The sequence below is a fragment of the Juglans regia genome, chromosome 1, assembly GCF_001411555.2.
Source record: "Juglans regia cultivar Chandler chromosome 1, Walnut 2.0, whole genome shotgun sequence".
In the NCBI taxonomy this organism is placed as follows: domain Eukaryota; kingdom Viridiplantae; phylum Streptophyta; class Magnoliopsida; order Fagales; family Juglandaceae; genus Juglans; species Juglans regia.
In genome coordinates, this window is record NC_049901.1 from 22,984,403 (window position 1) to 23,003,224 (window position 18,822).

Consider the following 18,822-nt stretch of genomic DNA (forward strand, 5'->3'; position numbering starts at 1 on the left):
GACTCTAGTACGACCTGACACGCCACAATCTCCCTCGGCAGTGGAGCCCGGATCATGTATAAATAGCAGTCATCCCTTCTATTGGAGGGCTCTCTCGAATCCATTTACTATTCTTTCTAATCTTCTGAGTTATTCTCATCACTAGAGGATTGTTCACTGACTTTGGCATCGGAGTAACCCCGAACGTTATCGGACCCCTTTCTTCCTCTTAGTTGCAGGTGGCGTGAGCTTGGTTATCGCGAATTGCTTAGGCTGTGAAACACGACATCAACAAGTTCGGTTCTAAAAAATGTACAAAATTGGACCAGTTACACCCTTACTTTCTGTGATCAACTCACATATATCTTTATCAAGTCACATCCTTCGAAGAGGTTTCTTGATCTTGTTAACAAATTCAATTTGGCTTCGTGTACTCCAGTTTGAGTTTGAAGGGGTTGTTAAATAGTTAAGTGTTAGAATTTTACATTATTTGAGAATGTCTCTTGTATAGCATTTGACCTCCTATATATAAGGAACCTTGTATAGTATATTCATTATGTGATTAATGAAGCATATTAATAATTCTAACATAGACTATGAGTTTACTTATATGCAAGAGCTATATTCTTGATAATTAGCTACCCTTCAACAAAAGCCCTTGAGGTGAGATCTACTTAAGCATTAGGTAGATAGCCTAGAAGCCGAAATATTGGAAAATGTCAGGTTGACTGGCTAAAATCAACAAAGAAGTTGGGGTGTCAGATTTAGGGACCAAAGTTAATAAAGGAATGGCCCTAGGATTCAGATAGACTACTACTTTTAAAGAAGTCAAGTACAAATTGGATAAAAGTCAATATTGATGATGTCCAAGTAACGTAGATACAAAGAAGAGAGAAACTGCAACCATCATGTCCAATATTTTCAAAGTCGGGGGGATATAGATAATTTTGTTGGACTTAAATTATGACCAATTTAAATAAGCTGATGGCTATTATTTATTAGATTTGTATTGTGTGAGACCTAAATTAGATTATATAATAAATTTTATTTATTTAATTATATTTTAAAGTATTATTAAAAACATTTTATTGTTGTTACTATGTTACTATTATAAAACTTATCAAGTTCTGTTTTTAATAAGCTGTTTGTTTATACCCTATTATTATTATTATTATTATTATTAAGACAAATTTAATTAAATTTTTTTAACTTTCATCACATTCTCCATCTCTTATCGGATCTGTCACAGACCCAAGTGAAGCGTTGAAAGCCTCCTTAAACCTCCTCCCAGCAAACCACCAACGCACATTCAGCCCCATGCACATTCATAACCTTCTCCTTGCATGTTATGCACAGTTCGATTCCCTTACGTAGAGAAACCCAAACCGTCGTCGACCCACCCTCCTGCCAAGTATAGAGATCACATGACAAAACAATCATATTCAACGAGTTGCTGCCGCCAGCCACTGCCCAAGGCCTTCATTATGCATGGTTTCTCCACCCAAGGCCACGACGGCCTGTGGCCCTCACAAAACGTCACGCCAACTGCTCCCCACGGATGTGAAGACTCACTTTGCTATAAGGTCTACCTATAGACCACCGTGAACCCCTCGGTTAAGTCCTCTGTTTTTCATCCTCAAAAAAGAGCAGTCACTCCCACCACGAAAGACCGCATCACCTTGAACGACCAACATCCGTCACGGGAACTGCCTCCAACGCCCCGAGACGATGCCGGCGAACACCATGTGTACAACATCAATAGCACGTAAATCGCAGCCCCTCGCATCAAGCACAGCTCCTCTGCAAGCTGCCAACCACCACAAGCATTGCACCGTCCCTCCCTCGACGCCTGTGCCTCGAGCTGACGCCATGCAACCATCGTGAGCCACACACCCTCGATCCCTCACGACAAACAGAACCTACATCACCCATCACGCCGAAGGACCACTGAAAGAGGTCCACGGTTGCCGTGAACCAGCCAACTTGCATAGAAACTGCTGCAGGGCGCTTCCCGTCGCCCAGATCCACCGTGCACGGCATCCCTCTCTTCTCGGTAAGCCACGCCATCACTCACTCATTCTCTCTCTAGCTCTCTCTCTCACAGTGCTCTTCAATTGCGTCGTCCACCGTCGATCTAGCCAACCACCAGCGCCGCCGCTTCCCTTGTGGCTGACATATGACTTCGGAATTCTCCAGTAAGTTTTGTTCCTTTAAATTGAAGATGGGCCTTTGGGCCTTGGGCTGTTTCAGGTGGGCCTTGTTTTTGGTGAGGCTGGATATAAACTAGGTTTGTGTTTGATTTGGGTTTTATGTTAAGTGATTATTAAGTTAGACATGTATTTTACATTGGACTGGATTATATTTTTCAGAAACCATTATATTATACTTTACATGGGCTTGGTTTTGATTAACTAAATATGTTAGCCCATAGACTTATTTTTACATAAAATATTTAAGAGATTTAAAAATATGTTAATAAGTTTTCAATTATGAATACCCTATACTAATCGTTACAAGGATTTTAATATTGAGTATTGTTAAGTCTATTTTATTAACTTAATATTTCCACTGCAATTTTATATATAAGATAAAATATACTCCTTACTAAATTATAATTTATAGATTAGATATGATATTAGAGTTTAAATAATTATATGATATAAGTAGTTATTGATTTTAATATATAACTGAATATTTTATTAAATTTTAGATATGATTAAGGTTTCCTTTAAAAAAATATGATTAGGTTAATTAAAACAAATTTTCGTTGTTATTTTATCAGATTTGACAAAATTATTATATTACAGTTATAACTAGAAAAAAAAATATGTTAAAAATATTTAAATGATACTAGTATATATTAGATTTTGTTTTGTAAGGTTGAATAATTATGTTAATTATAAAAAAAGTAAACCTACTCTAGGAATTGAGGTTTTCGTGACTTATTGAATGAGATTTGCTACTCATCATCCCACACATCACGCACCACACTTTTTTTTTAAAATTTTTTTTTGTTTTATTCTTTTTAAACTAATTGAATGCTTATATTCATCATTCATATACCATATATTTGTTAAGAGAGAGAGAAAAAAAGTGGTGTGTGAGAATGATGAATATAATTTTTTCTAATTGAATATAGCCTAATTATTCTACTAAATTATAAATTTAAAGTGAAAATATGTTATTATTATTATTTAATTAATTATATGATATTTAATATTCAATGATTTAATAATATTTATTAAATTATTCTCTAGTATGTATTTAATTAAGCAGAATATTTGACACGTTTTATTAGAAGCATTAGTAATGTCTTGTACTTCGTATAGGTGTCGATCTACAAAGTGAAATCTAGGAATCAGCACAACGAGGTAAATAACTTGATCATAATTAGGATTAGTACACAGTTAGATTATTATTACTAAAGTTAATTCTTGATAGCCTCTTTTTATGTACCACGCATGTCGTGATATATGCAGACATGTTGTCTAGCATAGCACATGATCATGTCATTCTGCATTATATTCAGATTTAGTAATTATAATTATGTACGTATTATGTCATGCCTCTCATGTTATTTTTGTGGAGTTCGTGACACCGGTATGATGAACACACGGATCAGGATCACGTATCCCAATAACTAGTGCTCAGAGTGTGTACAACATGCAATAAGTGTACAATATAATATTCATAGAGGAGAAATAAAAAGGTTTTTCTTTATTAAATACCAGAATTGTTCAAAAACAGTAAAATATATTTATAAGAATTATACAGCCATCTGATAGATAGCTTAAAAACAATAAATAATATAAGGGAAACAAATCCCATAACGTTGATCAACATATCAGCAACTCAAACATCCGGCGGAGCTAATCCCTCGGTTTCATACTCGGGCTCTTCTTCAGACTCTATGACACCATAAGAAGGAACTGTAGGGTAAAACACCACAATGAGATTATGACATCTCAGCAAGTAATTAACCGAAACAACATCCAAGAGATTTAAAACACATTAATGTAATCATATGTCCCCATACGGACAAATATGCAGAAAATAAAACCACATTCTTTTTTCCAAAAATACATTTTTAATAACTCAGGCCAAAAATCACATTTTTGGCCCAATCATAATCATTATTATAAATTTATGCATGCACCATGGTCTTCCCTATGGCCCATCCGCACACCCTGGCTCTCATCGTCACACTACGGATAATGTCCGTGCATGAGACTTCGTAACGAGTGATGCACAGTTTCGCGCCCAGCGCGTACATGGCCAAGCATCCTCTAACCTTGCTAGCCCAAAGGTCACGGAATCGGTACGAGAGCGTTACCGTCTCGTCCGTTCCCGTTGTCGCCTTGCAACAACTTACGGGACGTCACGTCAGTTTGTTAGGCTCCCGAGTGACCAGAGGAGCTCCACCGAGATAATGTCTCATCTCGGTTTGGAGTCGTGATACACACACATTCACATAATCAGTCTCAATTTTCAAGACAGACAACGTGACTTCATAGCACAATTTATTTAAGACGATAAATGTGCATGACGACAATTTATTGGATGACATATTAAATGTCTCATTTATACATAAAATCTCAATCATTTACAAATATACAGTTTCAAAACTACACCCGTAATCCAATCCTCCAATCTGGCCCAAGGCCCAACACTAACACCAACTATAATTACAACCCAACACTTCAACGGTCCAAGACCCAATTTCCAACAAACCAATAGTTTACAATTAAATAAATGACAATTACAATGCCAATTTAAATCACTTGAGTCGTATTGGAAAATTACATACACACGAAGATGGAAATTTTCTAAAACATCACACGAAAGGAAGTGTTGCTCAAGGTGGCGGCACATGGCGGTTCAGTGCCCAAAAAGAGCACTCAACTCACGGGTTGGCTAAATTACAAGTGGATGGAAAAATCAACTCACTACAAGCCAGTAATTTCACCAAGAAATCGAGTGAAATTCACAATTTTAGAACCAAATAGAGCTCGTCACAAGCTCACGGATTCACCAACAAAAATTACTAAACAAAACTCAAAACACCTATAGATGAAAATAGTTTAGACAAGAGAGGAAGGAAGAGGAAATCGGAAGAATTTATTTGCAGAAACCGTGGCCTATTTATAGGCCAAGCACGACTGTTTGCGAGGCTGCATGTCACACGGTAGAAGAAGAGAAAAATAGCAGTACAAGCCGTGGAGAAGTGAAGGGATGTGGCACGGACGTATGGCGCGGCGACAATGACAGCACAACACGGAGTTGCTTACAGAAAAGGTAGAAGGTGGTAGTGGCCGTGAGGAGCGGCAGCTTGACAGCAAGTCTTTGGAGCCTCCACTGAACGACACGAAGCTGCCATGAAGTGGAGGAAAGGAGATGTTGGCAATGGCACGGGTTGCAATACTTGGCAATGATCTGATTGGAAGAGGAAAAGGTTTTGGTAGTTTGCTAGGAGAAGAAGAAACCATAAGGTAGAAGAAGAAGAAGAAATAAAAAGAAGGAAGAAGAAGTGCAGTGTAAAGAGATGGAGCCCTAGACTACATAAAAACGGCGTCGTTTGAAATTAAAAAGGGAAGGGTTGGGTTCACAGCACGGGCTGGGCTTGCTTTGCGCACGGGTTGGATCAAAATTCATAAGGGTTGGGCTTTAACACAACACACACACGGGCTGGGTTCTACCAATTTACACGGGTTGGGTTTATTCAAAACACACGGCCCAACAAACTAACTACACACAAGCCTAACAAAATAAAATAAAACACTACAAATTAAAAAGTCCAAAAATAAAAACATACCAAAATAAATTAAAAATATCATAAGTAAAATAAATAGAATAACACACTTAAATAAAATATACGGAATTATAAACACATGTAAAATTAGAGATAGTCATTTAGATGCATGATACTAATGCAGTCTTATGGGTGGACGTGCAAGCCAAATGCCTAAGCGTGGTCGACCATATTATGCTAGAATACTATTAGCGGTTCCTCTTGTGGTCACATGATATGGAGTAGGTGCACCACCTCGCACACAGAGTTAAGTGTGTTGGCCAGCAAGATAAATATGATAAGTCAAATAATTAGTTAATTAAGATAAATCAATCATGCATATGATAAACATCAGTATGAGAAATCATGATTTTAAGCTTGCAGCATGAAAAATTTTATGAAAACTTTACATTTGTTATTTTTACATTGTGATGGATTTCTTATTGAGTTTTCGACTCATTTTAATTTTATTTCATGTTTTTAACCATCCAATTGAGGATGATGAACACGAGCAAGCATGCCAAATTTAGATGGAGTAGTCAATTAAATCCCAGACTTCTTAGAATAATTTTTTTTATGACATAAATTTTATTCATTTATTTAATTTATTATTATTTGGAGACATGATTTTATTAAATAAATATTTTATGAAATAAATGTTTATTTTATTAATTATGAGATTTCTTGCTGTGTTATATTTTATGAAAACACGTAACATCTTCAACCCTCAGGAAGAGGCTGTTACATAAACCCATATGGACCAAAAGCATAGTCAATGAGAATAGAAGATGTATCAACCTTAAACTCTTCAATTAGTGGTGGATGCAGCAAAAACAAGCATTATCCTCAATAACTTGGCCTCGTTTGGTTACACAGATGATGTGAAAATTCTGTGAATAGTAGTTAAATGATTTGAGTTAAGATTTTATGAATTTTGGGAGAGGAAAAAGAAAAAGTTAAATAAAAAAATTATAATGTTAAAAGAGGATTAAAATAGAATTTTTTTATATTATTTTTATTTGAAGATTTGAAAATTTTGAGTTATTTTTTATATTTTATTTGAAAGTTTGGAAAAATTGATTATGTAATGATTAGATGAAAAAGTTAAAAATTTAAAATTTTTTTATATTTGAGTGCTTTTTAGATATTAAGGCCTCGTTTGTTTTCAGGAAACATCTCATTTCATCTCATCTCATCTCACCTCATCATTATAACTTTATCAAATTTACACACAAAATAAAATAAACAATTCAACTTTTTCAAATTCCAAAACAAAAATAATATTAAAAATATATATTTTAATAATATTTTATTCAACTTTTTAACTTTAATCTCAACTGATCTCATCTCATCTTTAAAAACAAACGAGCCCTAAGATGAGATTGAATGAGATATTTTGAAAGGATTATGAAACTAAACCAGACCCAAGTTGAGAATTAAGTCAAAGGAGAGCACGAAGTCTGAAAATATAAGAGAGGCGTTTATGAAAAAATTCCACTGCAACCAGTTTGAGTAGTAGAATGCTCTAAAGCTGATTCTCCATTAGGTAGAATAAGCGAAGAGAAGGGAACCATTTGATGGAAAGTTTTTAAATTACAATCACCTTCTTTTAGCCAACAGATTCTTTTTTTCTGAAGAAGAACTGAATCATACTCTTTTGCTAACATTTTCAAAGATGTGAAATAAGAAGTTGAGCCCGATAATAACAAGTGTCGGCTCAATGGTTCAGTTGCCTAAGGCCTCCCAAGGGGCAAGGCCTCCAAAAAATTATAAATGCATTTGTATATTTTGAAGAAGAAATTAAAATAATGTCTAAAATAGGATAAATATTAGAAGTTTTATTATAATGATAGAAAGCCCATGCATTGATGAGTAGAAAAAAGCCTAAAATTCTTTCAAAAAATAAATGATACTAGATGATGTCATCTTACAATCCAACAGCCCCATTTTAAATTTTTGTTATACCTCAATTCAAATTAAGCTGCCCTTGATAATAACAAAGAGGCCTCCACAACCTAAACTTGGTCCTCAAAGTTCAAAGTTTTGAATTCTGTTCTGGTGGCCGTTTCGGTTGAGGTATTAAAAAGAAATATTTCGATATGGATCCGTTTCCATGTACCATTTCGGGATTATTGTTATTGTTGAGTATTTGGAGTCTGGTTCACGCCGCTCGAGCAGAGCGTCTAGCCGCTCGAGTGAATACAAGTCAGAGAGCTTCGCTTGAAGAGAGTTCGACAGACCGCTCGAGCAAAAGCAAGTCAGAGAGCTTCGCTCGATAACCGCTCGACACTCAGCTCAAGCGGAGGGAAGTCAGAGAGTTTCGCTTGAGGAGCCGCTCGACACATGGCTCGAGTGATTGCGGGAAACAGGTTCGCTCGATGCGGGCTCGACATGCCGCTCAAGCAAACATCACTAATTCTGTTGAGTTTAGGGTTTCCACCGCATAACATATAAATTGTTTATGATTTTGACTTGTACTAAATTAGAGTGAACAGTAGCTATCCTACACTATTGTATTGTGATTCCTTAAGAAATAAAAATCCTCTGCAGCTCCCGTGGACGTAGGCAATTTGCCGAATCACGTATATTATGTGTCGTGTTCTTGATTGTGTTGCTTTTACTTTATTTGCCATCGTTGGTGTGTGTGTTCTACATAGTATTTCACAACAGTTATATGGAAATATATATATATACACACAAATTATGTTCTAAAATAACATCAATATAAGTCTTAACATGCTTTACCAATAGGATCATATAGGGAATATAGGCCACTTAGCATTACTTACTACTGGGGTAGTAATGTCAGTCATTCACAAACAAGTCTCAATCCAAGAGAGCTTTTTTTTGTCTAAGTTGAAGCCTAACTACAATAGATAGATAAATATTGCTAGCATTAAAAATCATCGTAATTTGATTAGTATGATCTGAAAATTAGTATGCATTGTTGTTTTATGAAAATATATTAAGAGCACTAAATGATAAATTTTCTAAAAAACTTTAAAAAAGAAAGAAAGAAAAGCTTAAGAAAAAAGGAATGGTTGTCGATAAAAGAAAAATGGAGACCATTGCCTCAAACTTTGAAGTTAAGTTTAGAAAGAGTAGAGCACTTGCCTATAGCCCGATGGCCCAACGACATTTATAAATATTTCAGACCAAAATACTTGTTTCGATTGGAACAAACTGGAACGGCTGGAATTTGATCCGAAACAGAAAAGTCCATTACACTGTATTAATTACTGTTTCAGTACGAAAAATTCCTGCCAATCTAGCCGAAACGAAACGAAATTAAAAACTTTGGTTAAAAGTCTTTGGAAAACATTACCAAAAAACTAACAAAAGAATAAATTCATAAATGTTTCTAATCACTTGATTAATCTAGAAGCAAATATATATTTTAGGAGATTTTATAACCTTTTAGGAGAAAAAAATCAAGAAGAAAGAAATTTTTTAGAAGAAATATAATTTCTCATCCCCAAACTAATACCTAATATGCAGCATGGTGTATAGACGATCATACTAGAGATATTGTAACCTTTAATTGCATATGTATGAACATAGCCTCTCAAGGCCCCAACTAGGGACAACAACATGTGACACAGCCTGTGATCCAACACGAACACGATACGAAATTAGCAGGTTTGAGTTTGATATTAATGGGTTCGAGTTAAAACGAGTTGACACGTTAAAACATGATTTATAAACGGGTCAATAACGAGTCAACTCGCTTAATCCGAAATCAACTCGTTTTTACCCGTTTAGATTTTATTCCAAAATTATAATTTTATTATTGTTAAATTGTAATATTGGTATTTATTAGTATATTTATATTTTTATTATTGAGATTGTAATTCTGAACCTATACTGATATTTGTTATTGTAGGGTTTGTAATATTGATTTTATTATATGTTAAAATTTAAAAAATATTGATATTTTTGTTAGTATGTAACCTTTTTTTTTTAAGATATTATGGCTACTAATAAATATAGATTTTAAATTTTATGTGAAATTATGTTAATAAAGTCAAATGGATTATGCATGTTAGTTCAACTCATTTACATTAAACAAGTTTAAATGAGTCATGTCGTTTTGACTTATTTCTAATTAATTATTAAATGAGTCAAACGGGAGACACGACACAACCTTTTATCTAAATGAGTTGGGTTAGGAGTTTGAAAACTTGACATATTTAACTTAACTAATCGGGTTCGGATTGATCTATATAGTTGAATGTTGATGCCACGTCAGCTGATATTTTAAAAAAAAAAAACATAAACGAATACGAATACGAAAACGGAAAGAGAAGCAGATTGAAACCCATTTTTCTGGTTTCCCGCTTCTGAGGGTGCGAGACCAAAATCATTTGAGAGCGAACGCACGAGAACTAAAACTTGTCGATCCAACCTCCGCAGGCTTCTTCCTCGTGTGGGTACAGAAAGAAGCCCGCGGAGGTTGGATCGACAAGTTTTAGTTCTCGTGCGTTCGCTCTCAAATGATTTTGGTCTTGCACCCTCAGAAGCGGGAAACCAGGGAAATGGGTTTCAATCTGCTTCTCTTTCCGTTTTCGTATTCGTTTATGTTTCAATCTGCTTCGTGGGCCACCAATATGTACCATCATCTGTGCTTCAATCTGCAATTTTAACATTTGCTTAAATGTTTTGGTCACTGATAAACAATCAAGCATGTTGTGATTTAGATTTTTTTTTTCTTCCACAACATGTTGTGATTTAGTTATTGTTAAATACATTTTTTGCATTGCATAGAGTTAGATATGTAGTTAATTTCTTGGCTGAAAATATTAATTTTCTAGTTAAATATTGTGGTTTAATTATTATGGTTTAGTTGTTGTTAAATATATGTTTCTAGTTGGATGAACAGAGGATGGCACATGGAAAGTTGGTTTAGTCATCGCTATTGATGGGTTTGATAGATGTCTAGCAGGAGCACACTAAAAGTTTGAAACCTAAGAACCTAAAGATTTATAGAAAGATGAAATCAAATTCAAATTCAAATTCAAATTCAAATTCAAATTCAAATTCAAATTCAAATAGAAGTACAGAAAATCACATCTAATTCGAGTATGTATTTTTGTAACATAAGTGTCATGTTTATTCATTCTTTGTCAAGAAGACGAATTTTCTTTAAAACAATTTATCGATGTGTGTGTGTATATATATATATATATATATATATATGTTTCTCTACTTTGTATTATAATAAGAATCAAATCTTAATCCAATCAAATATCCAAGTTTATCTTCAATATGATAATGACCAAATCTTAAGAAGTACCATATTTGAACTTAAACTGTTATTGTAAATCTTATTTGATGCTAATCAAATTTTTATCAGTTTTTTTTCCTTGGAAGAAGTATGTACAAGATTAGTCTTCACTCTCTCTTTTGGTCGATTTTCCTGAAAACTTATCAAAGACTAACTTTGGATATTGAACAACTTGTACAGGGCATGAGAAAAGGGGAAGAACACCCATCTCCACTAACACCATCTAGCTCAAATCCCTCAAACTCGTTATGTTATTTCATAATTAAAAAACTTATTGCAACTCAATGTTTAGCATCATAATTATTATTATTATTTTTATGTTAGGACATCCTTCAAACTGGTCTACTAAAATTTCCAAATTACATGTACGGTTACTTTGGATTAGTGTCTACATGGTCACCAGCTTTCCTACCATATCCAGATGGCAACAAAAATCCAAACAACATTCATGTGGTTTTTTAACTTCGTTCTTGTCTTTTAGTTATAAGTTAATTATTTTTGAAACAGTTTAAATGTTTTCATTTTTTTTTTGTTTTAAGCAAAACGTTAGTTACCCATTTCAATATGGGATGGGACCTCCGAGATCATTTATCGCTACAAGCACCACAACAAGCGCAAGAGTTGGTCAAGAAGATAGAGCTGATTGTCTGGAAACTGAAGTGCCATGTACTTCTGCTAGAGTTGGTGAAGAAATTCTGCTGGATAGACCAAATGAAAGGGAAACTGACAATGACACTACTGGTACACCACAGGTAGTGCCATCATCGGATGGTGATGATATCATTGAGGAGCTAAAGTTGGGGATGAAGTACAATTCGTTTGAAGAAAATATTCATATTTGTCTTTGAATGAACATAACCGTAAAAAAAAAAACATTCATACTCTCGATGAGCTGAGTTGTACTCATTCCAGCCCAAAAGTGCTCTTTTAGGAATACCGGTATCCAATACTCACACTTCACATATAAACTTTTCAATCACGCATCCTCATGTAAGTCGTATGTGTTAATAAACCCGGCCCAACATTTCTCAAATTCTTAAATAGTTTGTATGTCGTACACATATTTCATTAGTTGAGTTTTCAGCCCATTTCTATTGGCAGCATACGACCCAAGCTTTTCAAGGGCTTTCTTTAGTATATGTCATAGGCAGAATCTATGTTGAGTTTCTGAAAGACAATAACAATTGCATTTTTCATTACTCTATCTTGATCAGTAATAATAGTCTTTGGAGCTATACCGTCCATACATTACAACTAGGTTTGGAATAGCCATGTAAATGTCTCCGTGTCATTACTGGAAATCAACCTAGCTCCCAAAAGAATCGACTGCTCGTGGTGGTTTACACTAACAAATGGTGCAAAGGGCATCCCATACCTATTCGTCAGGTATGTGGTGTCGAATGTGACCACATCACCAAAATACTGGTAGGCTGTTCGACTACGTGGATCTACCCAAAAAACATTCTTTAACCTCCCGTCATTGTCTAAATCCATCAATGCAAAAAATTGGTTATTCTTGTACTACATCCTCATAAAATAATCTTGAAGTGCTCCAGCACCACCTGCACCAAGTCATAGATGTTGTGCTTTGTTGATATAATTGCAACAATCATTTTCCAAAAATGGGAGGTTCTCGAAGCCACCTGCACCAACAACAAGAGATCCCTAACTCTTATTCAGTCGGATGTCAACTAAGTCATTTGTGTCTAAGACACTTTTAACGATCTCACTCACTTCTCTGTTACATCGAAAGAAGTGGGACTTTTGTGGGCTGAGGCCTTGATTATGTGTATTATGGACTGTTGTCAACCGCATCTTTCCCTCAACTCTTAAAGCATTAATCATTGTCTTACAATCCGTCTTTCCCGTCGGACGTGGCTTGGAGACATTGAAAATCCTATTCCGGGCCTTCCCTCCTCGTGCATAACCGAGGGTGACATATTTGACACTTTGATCCTCTAACCTCTCACTCATTTGTGTCATCACCCCAAACCCGCATTTTTTAGCATAATGCTTATAATAGCTCAACTTTACGGTTATGTTCATTCAAAGACAAACTTGAAGGAGTTTGTCCACCAGTTTGATAGTGCACTGAGGAAGAAAATTGAGAATGAAAATTATATGGAATTCTAGTCATTTAGCGGCACCATTCCCTGCGTATCTAAATCTCCAATTGAAAAGAAATTCTAAGAGTTGTACACTAACGCTAAATTTAGGGAAGTTCAACAGCAAGTAATAGGTGTGCTCAATTTGGATCCATCTCTACTTATATTAGATGGTGTAATGAAGTTCGTATTGAGGAGTTCACTAAACTAGTTACATATTCAGTGGAATTTAATTAGGAAGACTATAATGCTAAGTGTTCATGTGGGTTATTTCAAATGATAAAGATACTGTGTAGGCATATTTTGGCCGTATTCAAATCTAATGGTATAAAATTATTGCCAGACCGATACATTCTAGACCAATGAAAGAAGGACATAAAGAGAAGATATACGTTAATCCACAGTAGCTATGGCTCAGGGGATCAGAGACCAAATGGTAATAGATATTCAATTATGTTGAATATGTGCTATGGGATGATAACTTATGAGGCAGATTCTAATGAGAAATTTGAAGATGCAAAGAAGATGATACATGAGATGACTGAATGTTTTCTCGAGCACACGCAACTTATCTTTGACCCAAAGGTTCGAAGGCGATAGATTTTAAAGTCTATTAATCTTAAATTTTATAACTACTTAATTTCTATAATTATATGATGTCCTATTTCATAGTTATTTGTCCATAATAGGTTCGAATGCTGGTTTTATAACACTGGACACCACTACAGCTGGTAGTTCACAACAAGTCAAGAGTTCACATGTTGTCAGAGGGAAAGGAAGACCCCCATCTCTGAGAAGAGTATCCAGGATGGAGACAGAAATGCAGAAGGTTAAAGCCAAAGAGAATAAAGCACAAGTTAGAGGGAAACTCAAACAAATGCATGTTTTAACATTGGGAGAATTAAAAAATAAACATGTGAATGTGTGTTAGATTTATAATGTAAACTTAGAAGAAAGAGTATTTTTACTTATTACTTTATTATTAGCGAGATGAAGGAGATACACCAGCCATGGGCATTTCATGAATTTATTTGGGCCATCAGAAGTAGATATCACCAATCCTAAACAAGTGAATGTATCATAAATATATCTATTTATAAATCAAACAATGATTTCATCTCCATCATGATTGGTCAAGTTGAGTTTAATGGTTTACCCAAGAGAGTTTTTGGTATTTGATGTAATTTCTAAAAATGTGGGATGATATTTTTCTATAAATCATTGTAGTTTTGGTTGCATTTTAGAGGAAATATTTGTATATTTCATGTCATTCCCAGAAATGGGAAAAGGGGAATTTTTTGTGTAGTATTTTTAAACTATATGATGTTTTAATAGTCATATTGATGTCACATTAATATTTTCTATTTATTATTTACAGATGTAACTTGGGCTAGATGGATCACAACCTATTCAATCTGGGTTGGATGAATCACAACCGGTGCAATGATATGGTTGAATTTTAATTTTTGCAAATATTTGTTGAAACTTTATAACTTATGGTTCAATTTTGTGGTATGTGCATGAAAAGTATATGCATGAAAATTGTCTATTAGATATGACTTTTCATTAAATCTTCTTAATTTAGCGAGATGCAGGAGTATTGTCAGGAGCTTCTTGTACTGCTCAATTTTGTTGAATGCTTGGAAGAAGAAAACTTGGCAACACCCGGTTTTTGCTATTATTTTTGGAAGACAGTTAGGCAAGTGATATGTTTTGTAATTATTTTTGTAAGAAGAAAGCTTGGTGGTTATAGTTTTTGTAATTATTTTTGTGGGAAGAAATCTTGCAAGTGATAGGTTTTGTAATTATTTTATAAGAAGAAAGCTTGGAAAGTGATAATATTTCCAATTATTTTTAGAAGAAGAAAGATTTTGTAATTATTTTATATTCAGAAAACTTAGAAAGTGATTGTATTTCCAATTATTTTTGGAAAAAGAAAGATTTTATAATTATTTTATATTCCTAGTGATGCAATTATGCAGGAGTATTGAGGAAGCGGTTTGAGTAGGATGATTATGCATTGCCAGGAGTATAACAGGTTCATTTACGTGCCCTTGCTCCAATACGGCCATCTCTTAGAAGAGATCCAAAAGTTTTTAACTTTTTTCTGGTTCCCATAAGTAACATTAATCTACATTGGTAGTCAAGTAAAATAACCTGTGCAAGACCCAATGGTCTTCTCATAGTGTATTCTCCTTTTGTCACCATTAAAGATCAAACCGCAAAACTGGGTTGAAAATTATTGTCATAGTTTGATTAGTTCTCATGGAAGTTGGTTCTACAAACATTTTAATTATACAAATATGTCTAAGCTGTAACATGAACCACTACCCATTCAGACTAAACTACAAATCAATTCTCTAAATAACTTATAACACTTAATTATACAAATTTAATAACTAAATAACTTATAACACTTAAACTACAAATTTAGACTAAGATGTAACATAAACTACTACCAAGTCAATAAATAACAACAAACAACTAATAAAATTAATCTTCCTAAATCTGAAGAGAAATAGAATGAAAAATAAAATATTTTAAGAGCCTATAAAGGAAAGTATCTCGTTTAGTTCAAATATCTGGTGCTACCTAATAAACAATGATCATCCTAAAAGAAATTAATCTTCAAGGGTAACAAGTATTTGCACGCAGTATGGTAAAGAAAGTATAGCAATCAGCTAGATCACCAAGTCAACAAAATCTACCATGACTCAACGGATTCACTCACTTCAACCAGTATTGTATAGAAGCATAAAATGAAGAGAAAAACACATCCAGTATGTCACTTTCACATTGTGGAAGAAGGAAAAGTAGCATTTTCATCAATAAAATGAGACATTGTCATATCCTAACATAATGATTAAAGCAAACTCTATAATAAACTTAAGTTCAGATTACAAATATATTCATTCACATAATACTCATTCATGCTCATTCATTCACATAATACTCTCAAACCATTCACAACAATACTTTAGTGTGCCACCATCATAATTCCCCCAACAAAATAAAATCTGGACTATCCACTGGCTGCATTATGGCTTCAGGTTTGTGCATAGTTCTATACAAAAAACTATCAAATTAGAACTTCCAAATGTGGCTAAATTTGTGGCTTCAGGCTTGTGCTATGTTCTATACAAAAAACTATCGAATGAGCATTACCAAAAGTGGTTGCATTGTTACCTTTCAAAAAATGTTCATTTGCAGCCCATACACCTTCTAAGTCATGGCTTTCTAGACCTTTGCTTCTCAAGTATTTCCAATTGGAGGCTACGGAAATACTCTTACTGCATTGGAGGTAAACTTGAGATGTCCATCCTCATAAGTTCCTTATCTTCTCTCAATTGATCCAAATCAAGCCTATCTTTTATAAGGCGGATAATCTCTTTCCTATCTTCTCTCTTCTCAGGATTTGCTCTCTTTTTCTCCTCTCTCATTTTAGCCACTAAATCAGAAAGATTAGAAGAGGTGCTATCTTGCCTCTTTCGCTTCTTTTCAGCCTTCTTTCCAATGGGTCTCTCCAGATTCACATCTATAGATGGAGATATGGTATCTTCATCGAGGAATGTAAACTCTGGCACATGAGCATCTGGGATTACTGATCTTCTCTTAGTTTTCACACTGCTAGCCTCAACCACAGTTTGTTTCCATTTTGGATGGTGCCTTAGAATAATCCAACAATGAAGGAAGTTGAATTTTGCAAACTGGTTACTTCGATAGAGCTCTTTTGCTTGCTCAATCTAAAAAATCAATAAATGATATGTGAAATGTATCTAATACAATGTCTTATAAACGATGAAATGAAAATGATATTATTTGTGCACCTTATCTTACTTAGTAACCCCACTTGGAGACCTTCCTTCTATTTGAGCTAAGGTCGCACAAAACTTATTTGTAACATGTTGGATGGTAGACCATCTATTTGTGAGAGAGCTAGAACTAAGTTCACAAAATGTGGATTTTTTTGTTTTTCTCATAATATTTATGAACTCTAGCCCAAAATGAATGTTTAGATTGATCAACCCCATTAATTGGGTCCAAACTAATATTAAGCCAAGCTAACACTAGTAAGTTGTCCTCTTTTGAACTAAAGTTTCCTTGTCTAGATTTAGTTTTTCTAACAGTCCCTTGTTTTGGGTTGGGTGGAGTAACTTGGGACTCTAAGTCATTCAAAGATGTGAGGAGGTAGTCATTGTAGTTTTCTTCCCCCTCCTATAAGAGAGTAGTGAAGGAATGAACTCCATGGAGTTGTGAATCCATCCTTCATAATCAAAAATAAATAAATAAATAAATGAGGACCAATACCAAGTAATAATAGCAATGGGGTATACTCTAACCATCAATGACCAGAAGACATTTTCTATCAATAAAACAGCACAAAAGATAGGAGGGGAAGAGTTGAAGTATTGATCTACATATATATATACATATATATATATATATATATATATATACATACACATATTGCATGAACTTGTTTCACATTTAACCTCCTTGAGGTTTTAGGAGGATGCAAGGAATTCAATATATGATGACTTCGGACAAAGAGGTACAACACGATGAAAAAGGCAAATTTCGGGAAAGATGAATCTAATGGCATAATTAGTGCAAACAAGAAAGAAATATCAAATGAAGCAACACAGATATGTGTGCTTCTGAAATTCTTGAGATATCTTCCAGGTATTCCTCTTTTTTCCCTGAAAGGATTGAATTTTATTTGGAGAAGTTGTTGTATTTCTTGCAATATGTTCTACTGATTAGACCTTTTGTAGCTTGGTCTTTAAGATATTTTAATTACTGTTGTTATAGAGCTTTGGGTGCCTGCCTTGGCACTTGGCACTTGGAGGTGTTAACAAAGTGCTTGCATCTAATCCTCTTGAGCTAAACTGAATTAATTTGCTTGCGTCAACTCTAACTCAAAGCAATACCAAGATACTAGCATACAGCCCATGCACATGTGTATTCATTATTTCCAAGCTTTTGTTTAATTTTAATTATTTTTTTGATGATGTGAAAGTTCACCAAGACAAGGCTCTTCCTGAATAATAGTGTATTGGTAATCCAGAAAAACTCCTAGTGTAAAATGAAACTCAAGATTTGAGTCTACAACTGATCCAAGCCTGCCGTTTGACCAATATGATTGGTCATGCCTATGGCTATAACAAAAAAATTCTAAGAAATCACTTTCAATATAAAATAAATTGAAAATATGTAAAATATATAATGAGGTATTTTTTAGTCTTATGATGTAGTATGATATAAATTTTCATCAATTTTGATAGTATGAGTCACTAATTGTAGTCATAATTGTTCATTTTGAATGGAAACCAACTCCATCATCATAGACTCTTAAAGGTAGGTTTGGGGGATGAGATGAGAATTTTGTGTTTTGTTTTAGTGTTTAAAATATTATGTTTTAGTATTATTATTGTGTTGGGATTTGAAAAAGTTGAATTGGAATTTGAAAAAGTTGAATTGTTTATTATATTTTGTATGAGAATTTGAAAAATGTGTAATGATGAGATGAGATGAGATGAGAATTTTGTGTCTCATCCCACCCCCCAAACCTAGTCTTTACCACTACGATCGAATAGAGAAAGAGTAGAGAAGAAATACAAATGAGCCTTCAAGTTGAACAAAGGGATTCTAAAGGGTCAGGAACA